This window comes from Alligator sinensis, unplaced genomic scaffold, assembly GCF_000455745.1.
Source record: "Alligator sinensis unplaced genomic scaffold, ASM45574v1 scaffold1089_1, whole genome shotgun sequence".
Taxonomy (NCBI): Eukaryota; Metazoa; Chordata; order Crocodylia; family Alligatoridae; genus Alligator; species Alligator sinensis.
This window is the reverse complement of record NW_005842030.1, coordinates 89,111-100,293: the sequence shown is the minus strand read 5'-3', so window position 1 is coordinate 100,293 and position 11,183 is coordinate 89,111. Positions and strand designations below refer to the sequence as shown.

At 46.6% G+C, this 11,183-nt stretch overlaps 1 protein-coding gene across 10 annotated transcripts in view; it reads right to left on the bottom strand.

Annotated features, from left to right (window-relative positions):
* Window positions 1–11,181, bottom strand: part of USP35 (ubiquitin specific peptidase 35) — a 35,334-nt gene extending 24,153 nt beyond the window's left edge. For 3 of the 10 annotated variants that reach the window (XM_025202561.1, XM_025202555.1, XM_025202560.1), the window contains exons 1-2: window positions 10,276–10,648; window positions 6,226–6,335 (exon numbers count right to left, since the gene is read on the bottom strand). The gene's annotated coding sequence lies outside the window, so the exon portion shown is untranslated. Of the gene's footprint in view, window positions 1–6,225; window positions 6,336–6,667; window positions 6,683–6,785; window positions 7,237–10,275; window positions 10,650–11,150 lie in introns of those variants that run through there. The other 7 variants (XM_025202557.1, XM_025202562.1, XM_025202556.1 and 4 more) reach the window with 5 other exon arrangements.
* Between the last annotated feature and the right edge of the window lie 2 nt (window positions 11,182–11,183).

Genomic DNA, 11,183 nt, shown 5'->3' with positions numbered 1-11,183 from the left:
GTCTCTCTCACACACACACACACACACACACACACACACACACACACACTTCTGATAAAACAAGCTGATGTGTTGGGGTGATCTGCTATTGAGTGTACAGTGCTAGGGACATTAGCACACCACCAATAAATTAAAACATCTTGGGCGCTATTCTGCCAGCCTGATGGAAAATTAAGGACATTCCAGTCCTGTGTGCTCACAAACTACTTCCGAGATCCAGATGTGGACCATGGACATACACCCAGATACAGCATTCATTTTTGTCCAAGGCAAGCACTAAAAGCTACATAGCCATGATGGAAGCAACCCAACCCAACCGTAGACTGCTTAAGCTGCTGAATGGCGATATATTCTAGTGTTTGCTTGCATTTGCTTGGCTAGAGTTTCGATATGAAAAGAGGCAAAGGAAGTAAGCAGGCAAGATGATGATCACAGGCAAGAAGAATTCAAAAGTTAAGAGAAACACAAGTTAAGAGAAGTCAGCTCCAGGTCACTTCAAATCTTTTAGTGGTTTTATACCAGCTAGATCTGGATTACGGCAGACATAGCTGACTTCACAGATTAAAGATATGCATTTCTGCTTACTAACAAGATAGGAATTTGCACAAGACTTGTGAAGCAGACAAGGATTGGGTTCAAAGGTTCTTTTCCAAGGAGAGACAATAGGTTGTATTGGAAGGGAAACTATCCAACTGAAGGAAGGTTACTAGTGGAGTTCCCCATGGGCTAGATTGAGACTGATCTTTTTTCATATTTTCTATTTTTTGTGCCAAAGTCATGAAAGGAGGGTGCTGATAAAATATCTTACAATGGCACAGAGCTGGGAGGTATCATCAGAATGGAGGAGGATCAAAATATCACACAGGGAGGCCTGGATGACCTTGAGAACTGGAATAATGGAAACAAGATGATATTTAATATTACAGAGTGCATGCACCTAGGGATTAATGATGCTCATGAATTCAAAATGGCAAAAGAGGATGATGAGCTACAAGCAAGATGCAGACATGCAAAAAGCAAATCCAAGCCAGGATGTACCTAACAAGGCATTTCCAGTTGCATTAGCATTTCTCTGTTGCCATTTTACAAGGTCCTGATGGGACTTCACCTGGAGCACCCTGCATAATCCTGCTCAAATGTGTTCCAAAAAGAGGAATACAAGACTGGAACAGGTTCAAAGACAGGCTGTTATGATGACCAAGGAACGAAGAGCCGGTCTTACAAGAAGAGACTAAAAGAACATGGTTTGCTTAGCCCAGCAAAAAAATGGAGGCTGGGAAGGGATAGAATTGCTGGCTATAAATACATCAGGGAAGTAAACAGTAGCTAAAAGCACAATGTTGGCACAAGAACAAATGCGTATGAAGTGGCCATGAATATATTTAGGTTGGAAATTAGAAGGCTTCTAAACACCAGGGGAGTGTAGGTCTGAAAACCTTCCAGTAGGAGTCATTTCATAGACATCAGGGCTGGAAGGGACCTCGGAAGATCATCGAGTCCAGCCCCCCGCCCAAAGGGCAGGAAGTCAGCTGGGGTCATAGGATCCCAGCAAGATAAGCATCCAGTTTCATCTTGAAGGTGTTCAATGAAGGCGCTTGAACCACCTCCGGTGGCAGGCTGTTCCAGACCTTGGGGGCTCGGACAGTAGAGAGAGAAAAGAAAAAAGAAAATGGAGCTGGACCAGTTTACTAAAGCAATATCATATGGCTGCCTGTGAGCAGGAACTGGACTTAACCCCACCCAGTGTTTCAACAATCCTTGTATTGGGAGAGGGGCCAGGGAGGCTCCCTGCCTCTTCCTCCATCCTCTGGTTGAGGACACCAAAGGAAGGTCACTGGCAAAAAAAGCTGCAAGGTGGGCGATACCTCTGCTTTGAAGGAAACGTCCCTTCCTGTCCCTTTCTAACTCCCCATTTCTTAGGAGAAAGCATTAAGATTTGTTGCAGATGAACAGGCAAAACCATGAAGTCAGAGTGAGAGAGAGGCAGGCATGAAAAGAGACCCTGTCCAAAGCCTTTACTGATGCACCTTGAAGATGAGGGCAAGATGTTTGGAAGCAATATGCAGCACAATGGAGAGGCCATGATGGGACTCCAATGAGTTTGGCAACCTGGACAAATACCAGGTTGGAATACCAACTCCAAGGCAAATGTTTCAGACGGAGAGAGGCAGATGAGGGCTGGATGGAGGTGGACACTGCCCTATGAGACAGGTGCTGCCAATAATGAAGTCCAGCCCATCATGAGGGGAGAAGCCACAGGATTTGGCTATGTAATGATATGCTGGCAAAGAGGCAAGAGGAATCAAAGTGGGCCCCCAAGGCTGCAGACATGGGGGATGGGAAAGGATAATGGTCTTCAGCTGTAAGAGATAAGGCAGCCTTGGGAGGGAAGGTCAAGAGATCAGTTCTGGGCCAGGGAAGTTGAGAGGATGGTGAACCATCCAACAGGAGAAGCAGTGAGCACCAGAGACTATTGGTGTCACTTTGATTGCGACTTTCCTACCTTTCTCCATAAAATAGTGACCACTGCAATATTTTGAGAGGTACAGAAGGATTTGATCTCCCCAAGCTGAGGACTCCAGTGGACGGGGATCTAGATTAACACACACTCACATCTGTAGCACTTCCTACAAATGAACAGGTAAACCGTCTGTTCAGCAAATGGGAATCAATAAGGTCCATATCCCAAGAAGGGGCCACACTGCACCAGCCCCACTGGCTTCAGTAGACTGTGGAAGTGCTGATGCTTCGTGAAAATGAACTCTTTGAAGGAAAGACACAGACAGACAAAGCAACCCAAGGGTGAATTGCAGGGTAGAGAGATGAGGCCAAACCCTCAACTGGTATGAACTGGCACAGTGCCAGAGTTGCAGTGTCTTTTGGACATTTCTTTTAAATGAAAAGTAAAGGGGAGGACAGGTGGGAAGCAGCAGGGAACAGAAAGGCCAGGAATGCTTGACAAAACAGGGGAAGATGACCAAGTCTGGAGGGCCCAGAGAAGGACAGAGGAAGGGTGCAGGGTCAGAAAGAGACCTGAGATAAAGTGAGATCCAGGGCTGTGTCCTGGTGCTTGGAGAGGAAGAACAACCTCAGGGACTGATTTTAAATGCTCAGGAGAAGGGGGGCAACTCACTCCTTCAGAAACCGCCCAACAATTTACCCCACACATGCCTAAAAGGAAGCTGCCCGGGTCTTGTTAAGAGTCCAGCTCCATTTAAAATGGATGCTTTGCCTTCCTTGCTCTACCTCCCCACGTTCAGCCTTCTCTGGGATTGCCCATTATATTTACTCCGACAGATACAGAGCTTTCCGACCGGACCCCGCACAGAGGTACAGAGCTCTCCATTTTTCAGAGCTCCGCCAGCTGCCCCAGCCTTTAATTGGAAAGGGGCAAATGCAAATCCTGCTCATCAGGGAACTGCTGCAATTTGATGTCATGCTGCCAAAGCAACGGGAGAGAACAAGACGGAGACTGCCGAGTCAGCAGAGCTGGCTGCTTGTCACTGCCCGAACCTCCCAGCCGCAAGGGATTAGAAGAAAACCCGCTGAAAGAACAAAGGTCTCGCTGGAACAGCGCAGAACAACATTCCTGTCAGATTCAGAGCCAGGCCCTAGATGGAAACACAGAGCAGGAAACTCCAGGGAAAACACTGTTTAATCAGACACCCAGGCTTGTCTTAAACCCCCGTCATTTCTATTGTGGGTAGAACCTGCTACGTGCCAATGAGCCCGTTTCCAACTCTGCGCTCCATGCTCGTGCCCTTCTGCCACCCAGGTTTCTTCCACCTCCTGGACCAGCCTTGATTTGTCAACCGACCCACAAGGTAAGTCAGACATGGCTGGCATTCCTCCTTGAACTGCCTTCCCTGAGAAAAAGTGTGCGCAAGCATTTCAAGACCCTATCAGGCCTGTGGTTCACAGTAAAAGGAGAGAGGATCACAGCAGAAAGGAAGCAGCCCATGAGTGATGCTCTTTCAACCCGAACAGAAGTGAGAGAGAGAGAGAGAGAGAGAGAGAGAGAGAGAGAGAGAAGAGGCCAAAGACTGGTTTTTAACCACAGAATTAACCATTCAATCACATGGAAAGACAGCAAGCGACTAAACAGAGTAAGTTTTTACCCAAGAAAACTCTTACAACCTTTTCTCCTATGCCTGAAGGAGGGTGTTGGTGCCAAAAGCTTGCAATTAAAAAAAATATTTTTTTTGGAAAAAATCTAGTTGGTCTAATAAAAGATATCACCTCTACCATGAGTCCAGATTCCTTCCTCCTGCTACTAAGCAGAGCAAGTCAACTTTGCTTTACTGTGCAAGTCGAATGGACACACAATGAACAGCCTTACCCTGGTGAAAGTCACTCTGCTCTGGGATGAAATGCCTCTCAAAAGCAAGGAGTCACTGTATACTAATAAAAGTTACCCTGGTTTACTGGTTGTGTGTCCACTCTGCCAGTCACTTTCATCCTGGGGTAGACACTGGTGCAATGCAAATAGACTGCCCTGCCTTGAGTGGCCAGGATTGTGAGAGCCCCTATAGCTTACTCGACAGAGCTGGTTGTAATGTCTTACTACATAGTAAAATCCAGGATACGTAACCATATTGTGTATGTCCATACCCCTAGGTATCTCCATCGTTCCTTCCCCATGTCTGGTTGTTTAGTCCCTCCACCTGCAATGCCTGGTCTTGGTACCATACTCTGCTTGAAGCATTCGTTATATCTCTGCATTCAGCCTGGCACAACATGGCTCCAAAAAGATGAAGGTCTCTACCACCACATAAGTAAAAATGGGGAGCAGTCTCTACAGTTGTGTCTGCCCAACACTTCCCATTTGAATACCAGGCTTTCAATTGCTTACTCCTTCTGGCAAGCTTTGACCTACAGGGGCTGAAATTTTCCGTGCCAAGAGTCTGCCTCAGGCAAAATGTTCTAGGAAAATTCCAAATAGATGATTCAGCCATTTCTCAACATGATCTTGAGAAAAAACAATTGCCTTCCCCCTCCCTCACTTGCTGGGCTTGAAACACTGGTGGAGGGAACAGGACTGGGGGTGCTGCTTCTCAGTGGCCCTGGGCAGGCCCACATTGATACAGCCAGAGCTCACGTACAACAAAGGGGACCTGCTGGATATGATGAGCAAAGGGACTGCAAAGATCACCCTTCACTTGAGGGCCATGGATCCAGGAAAAATATAGATGGCAGAACTCCCTGCACCAGGGCCAGATGAAGTACTGGGGAACAGCAGAGGCCCCAGCTTGTAGGCAGGCTGAGCTGGGACACTGTCCAGATGCAGTCTATAGTCACAAGCAAGCAGAACTGCTGATCAGGAGAAGTGAATAGGCTGTGTTTGGCCATGAGCCTGACTGGGGAAGACCTGCCAACTCTGGTCTGGGACAATGTAGATGGGCGTCACCTTAACCTTCATGGGTCCAGCAGAACAGAGCTCCCAGAGCCCTAAAAAAGCCCTAAATACAATGTATTAACCCCCAAAAAACCTACATAAAAACAAGGTTAAAAACACCCCAACACATGTAACAGAAAAGAAAAGAAGGGGTGGGGGGGGAGCAGGAGCAACCAGCAAAGCCCAGAAGCATGGAAAATGCCTGTTTTCTACCATGGGTATAGATACACCCAGATCATCCCTAAATAATAGCTATCTAACCTCTCCTTGAACACCTCCAGTGATGGAGAGTCCACAGCTTCCCTAGGCATCTATTCCACTGCCTCACTGTTCCCACAATGAAGAAGTTTTTCCAAGTACTCAATCTAAACTTACTTTGCTGCAACTTCAAGCCATTGGTCCACATCCTTCCCTCTATAGAAAGAGAGAGAGAGAGAGAGAGAGACAAGGTGCTTTTCCCTCTTTGTTAGGTTAGCCCTTCAAGTATTTGAAGTCTGCTGTCACATCCCCTGGTAAGTGCATTTTCAGGTACAGTCGAGCATTCATAAGTTAGGAGTCACCATATCTGCATAATGATGCAGCCTCAATTTATGTAAATCACATATTAGTTCACCACCAAGGACTGAACAGGGTCTCCCGAGTCTTTGAGTTCAGTCTCCTGCATTCACAGGCAACCATTTTAAATCAGACACCCAGATCCGTCTTAAACCACAGTCATTTCTATTACATGTAGAACCTGCTACATGACAATATAACCAACAGGCCTCATTTCCAACTTTGTGTTTCACGCTTGTCACTTGCCACTATCCAGATTTTACCATAAGGATTACCTGAAATCACCAGTTCAAGTCTTCACACATAGCTACAAGACAGAGCCAGAAACAGCAAGGACATCCTGCAACGGGCCATAAGAGCAGGTAAGCTGGCCAGTGCTCTGTCACTGCAACGACAGGAAAGAAGCTGGTTAATATATACTGAAGATCTTAAGAGGACCATGGCCTCTTATACAGAGGAAGGGAATTCACACCCTCCCCCCTCCCAAATCCCTGCTAATCTGGCCTAGGAGGATCAGGAAGGAATTCTTCTATATTTGCCCCCAACTCATTCAGTGCACAGCACTGAAAACCCTGCTATAGAAAGATGTTCTCACCAGATTTAAAATATGCACTTTTCACCTACTGAGTGTCCCTGCAGGAAGGAAGACGCACAAGCATAAGTGTGGGCTAACTACCAGAAACCAAAACAGACTATGCACAGAGCAACCGAACTCACCAGTCTAGTTTTACTCTAGGAGTTGAGCAAAGAGCAAAAAGTAAGCAAATAAGTCTCCAAAAGAAAAAAGGGATTTTTAGCCCTCTCTCCACCAACACATACACATTCTCTCTCTCACCTTAATCAAAGTTGATCCAAATGATTCTTTATAAAAATGGAATATTAAAAGGACATTCTCTTTAATTGGAATTAACTTCAGCTGAAGTCCTTCCAACTATTCCCCTCTCCCACGTCCAGCTGCTGATTGCCAATGTAATTTCCTTAGGATATTTTTCAGTGTTTAGTATGAGCTCTTCAGATTCAGATCAAAGGAGGTTTTTAGATGATCGTAAATTAAAACAAGAGAGTCTTGGATTTTTACCCTGCCTATTTTTCAGAAAGCAATCCGGAACAACTTCAGATTATGCAGGTTGTTTGACAAGCTACACCAAAAATGGAAAAGTTAAAAGAAAGAAGAAAAAAACCCTACCATCTAAACATAGTTTGATGAACAAAGTGCTTTCCTCCTTACATCCTCATTTAAAAAAAAAAACAACAACAACAACAACAAAAAAACCCAAAACAAAACCTGATCTACTTCTCTGAATTCTCTGGAGATCTGTAACAGCAGAAACCAAGTCACCTGACTACCTATTATAATCCCTAATTCCCATTCAAACTGTTTCTGCGACGTCAGCCAAGGTATTAGCATTATTCCTGCTGCATGCACAGTCTACCGGGCCATTAGGACTCAATGCTGCAAGATGCTAAGTGCCCTCAATGTCCACTCAAATCACAAGGGACCGAGTGTACACAGCACCGCACTGAAGTGCTCAGCATCTTGCCTGATTGAGCCCAGGCTGCATAAAATTCTCCATGAGAATTGAGTGGCTGCTCAGAGTCTAAAGAGGAACAGCCTCCGCCCGGGTCCTGGGTTTGCTTTCCTGGAACATCAGGTTTGTGCTGACAGATGTTGGCGGGACAGGAATTTCAGTCAGGTGCAAAGGGCAAGAGAGAGAACAGCACCATGCTAGCTAGCTGCACTCTCATCCAGCCTCTGCCGCTTGCCCAGCAGGTAGCTGAGACTCCAGAGACCTGTTCCCATCAAACCCTACAAAACAATTTTAAAGAAATCTCAGGTTAAATTCATCAGATAAAATGTCACCCCCAGGCTTTCATCCCTAACCAACAGAACCACTTTCATTAAGCCTCTACTTTCTAATTGTGTATTCTATGCACCCAGCTCTCTTAATTGTTGGTCTTGGTTATTCCACATAAAAAATATTAGTCATTAGAACTCATGTAAAGTCATTCCAATTTGTGAATTTTCTGAAGCATTTATAATCAATGCAGATTGCTGTAACTCCCTCTATTTTTCCTTAATTATTTTATACTCAGTCATCTGGGGCTGCCCGAGGCCCTCAGTCATATTATTTATAAAATATACAAATATTCAATAAAATTAACATAGTTCCATAATTTGTTACATTATATTTACTGTACCACAGCCACACCCAGGCAATTGAGACTCTGTCCCCACTGCGCAGGGAGCTGTATAAACTCACAGGAAAAAGATCTCCTGTTCCAAGGCACGTGTAAATGTAAATCGACAAGAGAAAGGGAACTGGAGCTCAGGAAAGCTACATGACTTACCAAAGGTCATGCAAGAATCTGTGGCAGAGCCGTGAACTGAACATAGGTCTCTCAAGTCCTGATCCTTGACTTAGTACTAAAACCCACAGCTCTAGTAGCCCTGATACTCCATTTCACTACTGCCGTTTAAAAATCACTGACCTCAGCAAGGTCGCACCAGCATAAAGCGGCTGTAGAGCAGAGAATCAGGGACGTTCATTCTGAGACTTGAGCAGAAGTTTTTAGCTAGTATGACTAGGAAAAACCAGCAAGATCATCCTTCAGGCAAAACATAAAGCTGAGGTTCTAGTCATTTGCAACTATTAAGGGCTTTGAGCAGAGGGTTGGACTAAATGACCTCCTGAGTTCCCTTCAAACCCTAACTTTCTATGATTCGAAGGAACCCAAGACATTCTGTATAAAAAAAATGCTATCCCCAAGGCTGGTCAAATTCCCTTACAGTCCACATTTCTCCATTAGTCTTCCACTTTCAACTGGATAGAATAATATTCTGCACTTCCTGTCCTAAAGTGCAGTGTAGCGGCAATGGGCACTGCTAAAACACTTTGGTGAAGCAGAAATGAGCCCTCATAGATCTTTTACCTACTTCACAAGCTGCCAGGTGTAGTTAATCCAGTTTTGAAAGTACTTTAAGATCTTTCGTTGAAAGGCCCTATAGGAGTTGCCAAGTATTGTGGTGAAGTAGTATGTGGCGGCGCTTGTCCGCACGTGCGTGGGCATCCTACTGCCCTCGGCTGCAGAGAGTCCAAACTGATCATCTGTGTGGCATATGCCCTCTACGGCTAGGAACGGATGGAGATTCTCCTCTGGCAATAGGGTTCCCTTTTAGTGTAGGAGGTCTCAGGACATACTCCTGCTGTCACCACATTGGTGTGCATCATTGCACCCACTACAAAAAGCTTGGCACCTAGAGATCTGTTCTATCACTATGACCATCCACTTGGATTTTCAGTCTTTTGCCAGACCCTTCCCTACCGCAGTCCCAAGGATATTTTAGCTAAGTTTTCCTTCTATGCAGTGATGCTGTACTGAATCCTTGCTGCTAGATGCCCTTAGGGTCCAGTTTACTCCTTTGAAATTCCTGATGTTTGAAATGGTGTTCTGACATCTAGCTGGAACATCTGTCTTCCATCAAGATGGGTCCATCAGCATTAAGTGTCAAGATTAGATCCATCCACATTTTACTCTGCCCCTGTCTAGACAGATTCAGTCTCCCAAGTCAAGCTTCTTAACATGAAGAACAATAATTTTCCTTCACACAACAGTTTTTCCATACAGGTTCTCACAGACTTAAAAACACTGACCGGTTTAGTCATCGACACCCCCATCAGTGGCCATCACATTTTACAGACGGACTAGGAAACTGAGGCAGGGGTAAGTTAAGTGACTTCAAATCACAGAATCATGGAAAATTAGGGATGGAAGGAACTTCAAGAGGTTATCTAGTCCAACCCCCTCCTCAAAGCAGGACAATCCCCAACTAGATCATCCCAACCAAGGCTTTGTCTACCCGAGTCCTAAAAAGGATGGAGGCTATTCCAGGGCTTTGCTGCCCTACTAGTGACAAACCTAAGCTTCCCAGATATCAAACCTAAGCTTTCCTTGCTGCAACTTGAGACTATTGTGCCTTGTCCTGTTATCTGCCACCACTTGCCCTGGGTCACAGAGCAGGGAATAGAAAGCAGAGCTTGCCTGAACCACTAAGCTATGCTCATCTGGGATGTTTTCATCCTCCTCGGATACCCAAGCTATGCTATACCTTCCTCCCTAGCAAGGCAATCTAGCCCACCCTAGCAGGCAGCAACCAGCCTGCTGCACTGCTGCTCTGCCTTACTGCTGTGCTCCAGGCCCCTTCGACTCTGCATCACTGGGCCTGGTCATAATCTACCCTTCAGCCCCAAGCCCCTTCTGTCACTCTTTTTAAGACAGTAAACAAGTCACTTCTGTCAGGCTTGCTTTTTCCTTGAGATACTTACAGGATAAAGCTCTCTCCTCTCCCTTAAGATGTCTCTCTTCCTTTATCCAGATAAAGCACCTGCCTAGGCCAGGCTCAGAGCACCATGCCCCCGACCGAAGAGGACGGATGTGAAAGTCTGAGGTCAAGGCTCTTTGCTAGAAGCCATCAGAAGCTCCAGGGTGCCGCTCCCCGCGGTGCCACAGCTGCGAAAAGGAGATGCCTTCAGAACTAGATACGTCATGCGTTTCCCACCCCAATTTGCCTCCAGCCCACACAGACCTCTTGGCCTCTACCCCGCAAGCCCCAGAGGCTAGGAGCCTGCCCAAAGACTCGGGGGAGCTGGATGCAAGAAAGCCTGTCTCCCTTCAAGGGTGTTTGCACCAAAAAGCTTGCAAAGAAGAATTCTTCCAACTGTTTGAGTTGGTCTAATAAAAGACATCACATTTACCCAAAGAACCTTGTCGGCCTATGTCCTTAGATCAACACAGCTACAACCTATATCCCACCGCCTTCAAGCCACACGCCCCTTAGGAACGCCCTGTGGGTGCATCCCCCAGGCCTGGCAGGTGGCAGGGGGCACTTGGGCCAGCAGCCCTGCCCTCACGCAGCCACACCAGCCCTCCTGAAGTCCCTTCCAACCCTCATTTTCCATGATTTGCAACGGTCCGTAGGCTGGCGCACGATGACCCGCTACCAGCAGAGCCCAGGATTGTGGGAGCAGAAGCAGGGCCACATCTGGACACCCCTGGTGGAGCTCAGGACCACCCCTGGGGGCAAATGCATCCCTGCTCCCTCCCCAGATGTGCACTGCTAGCTCCAGGCAGCCGTGGGGGGATGCCCAGGAGCTGCCGCTTTGCCCTGGCCGCAGAGATGGGGTCCCCGCCCTGCCCTTACCTGCAGGCGCAGGCGGCACCAGCCAGCAGCGGC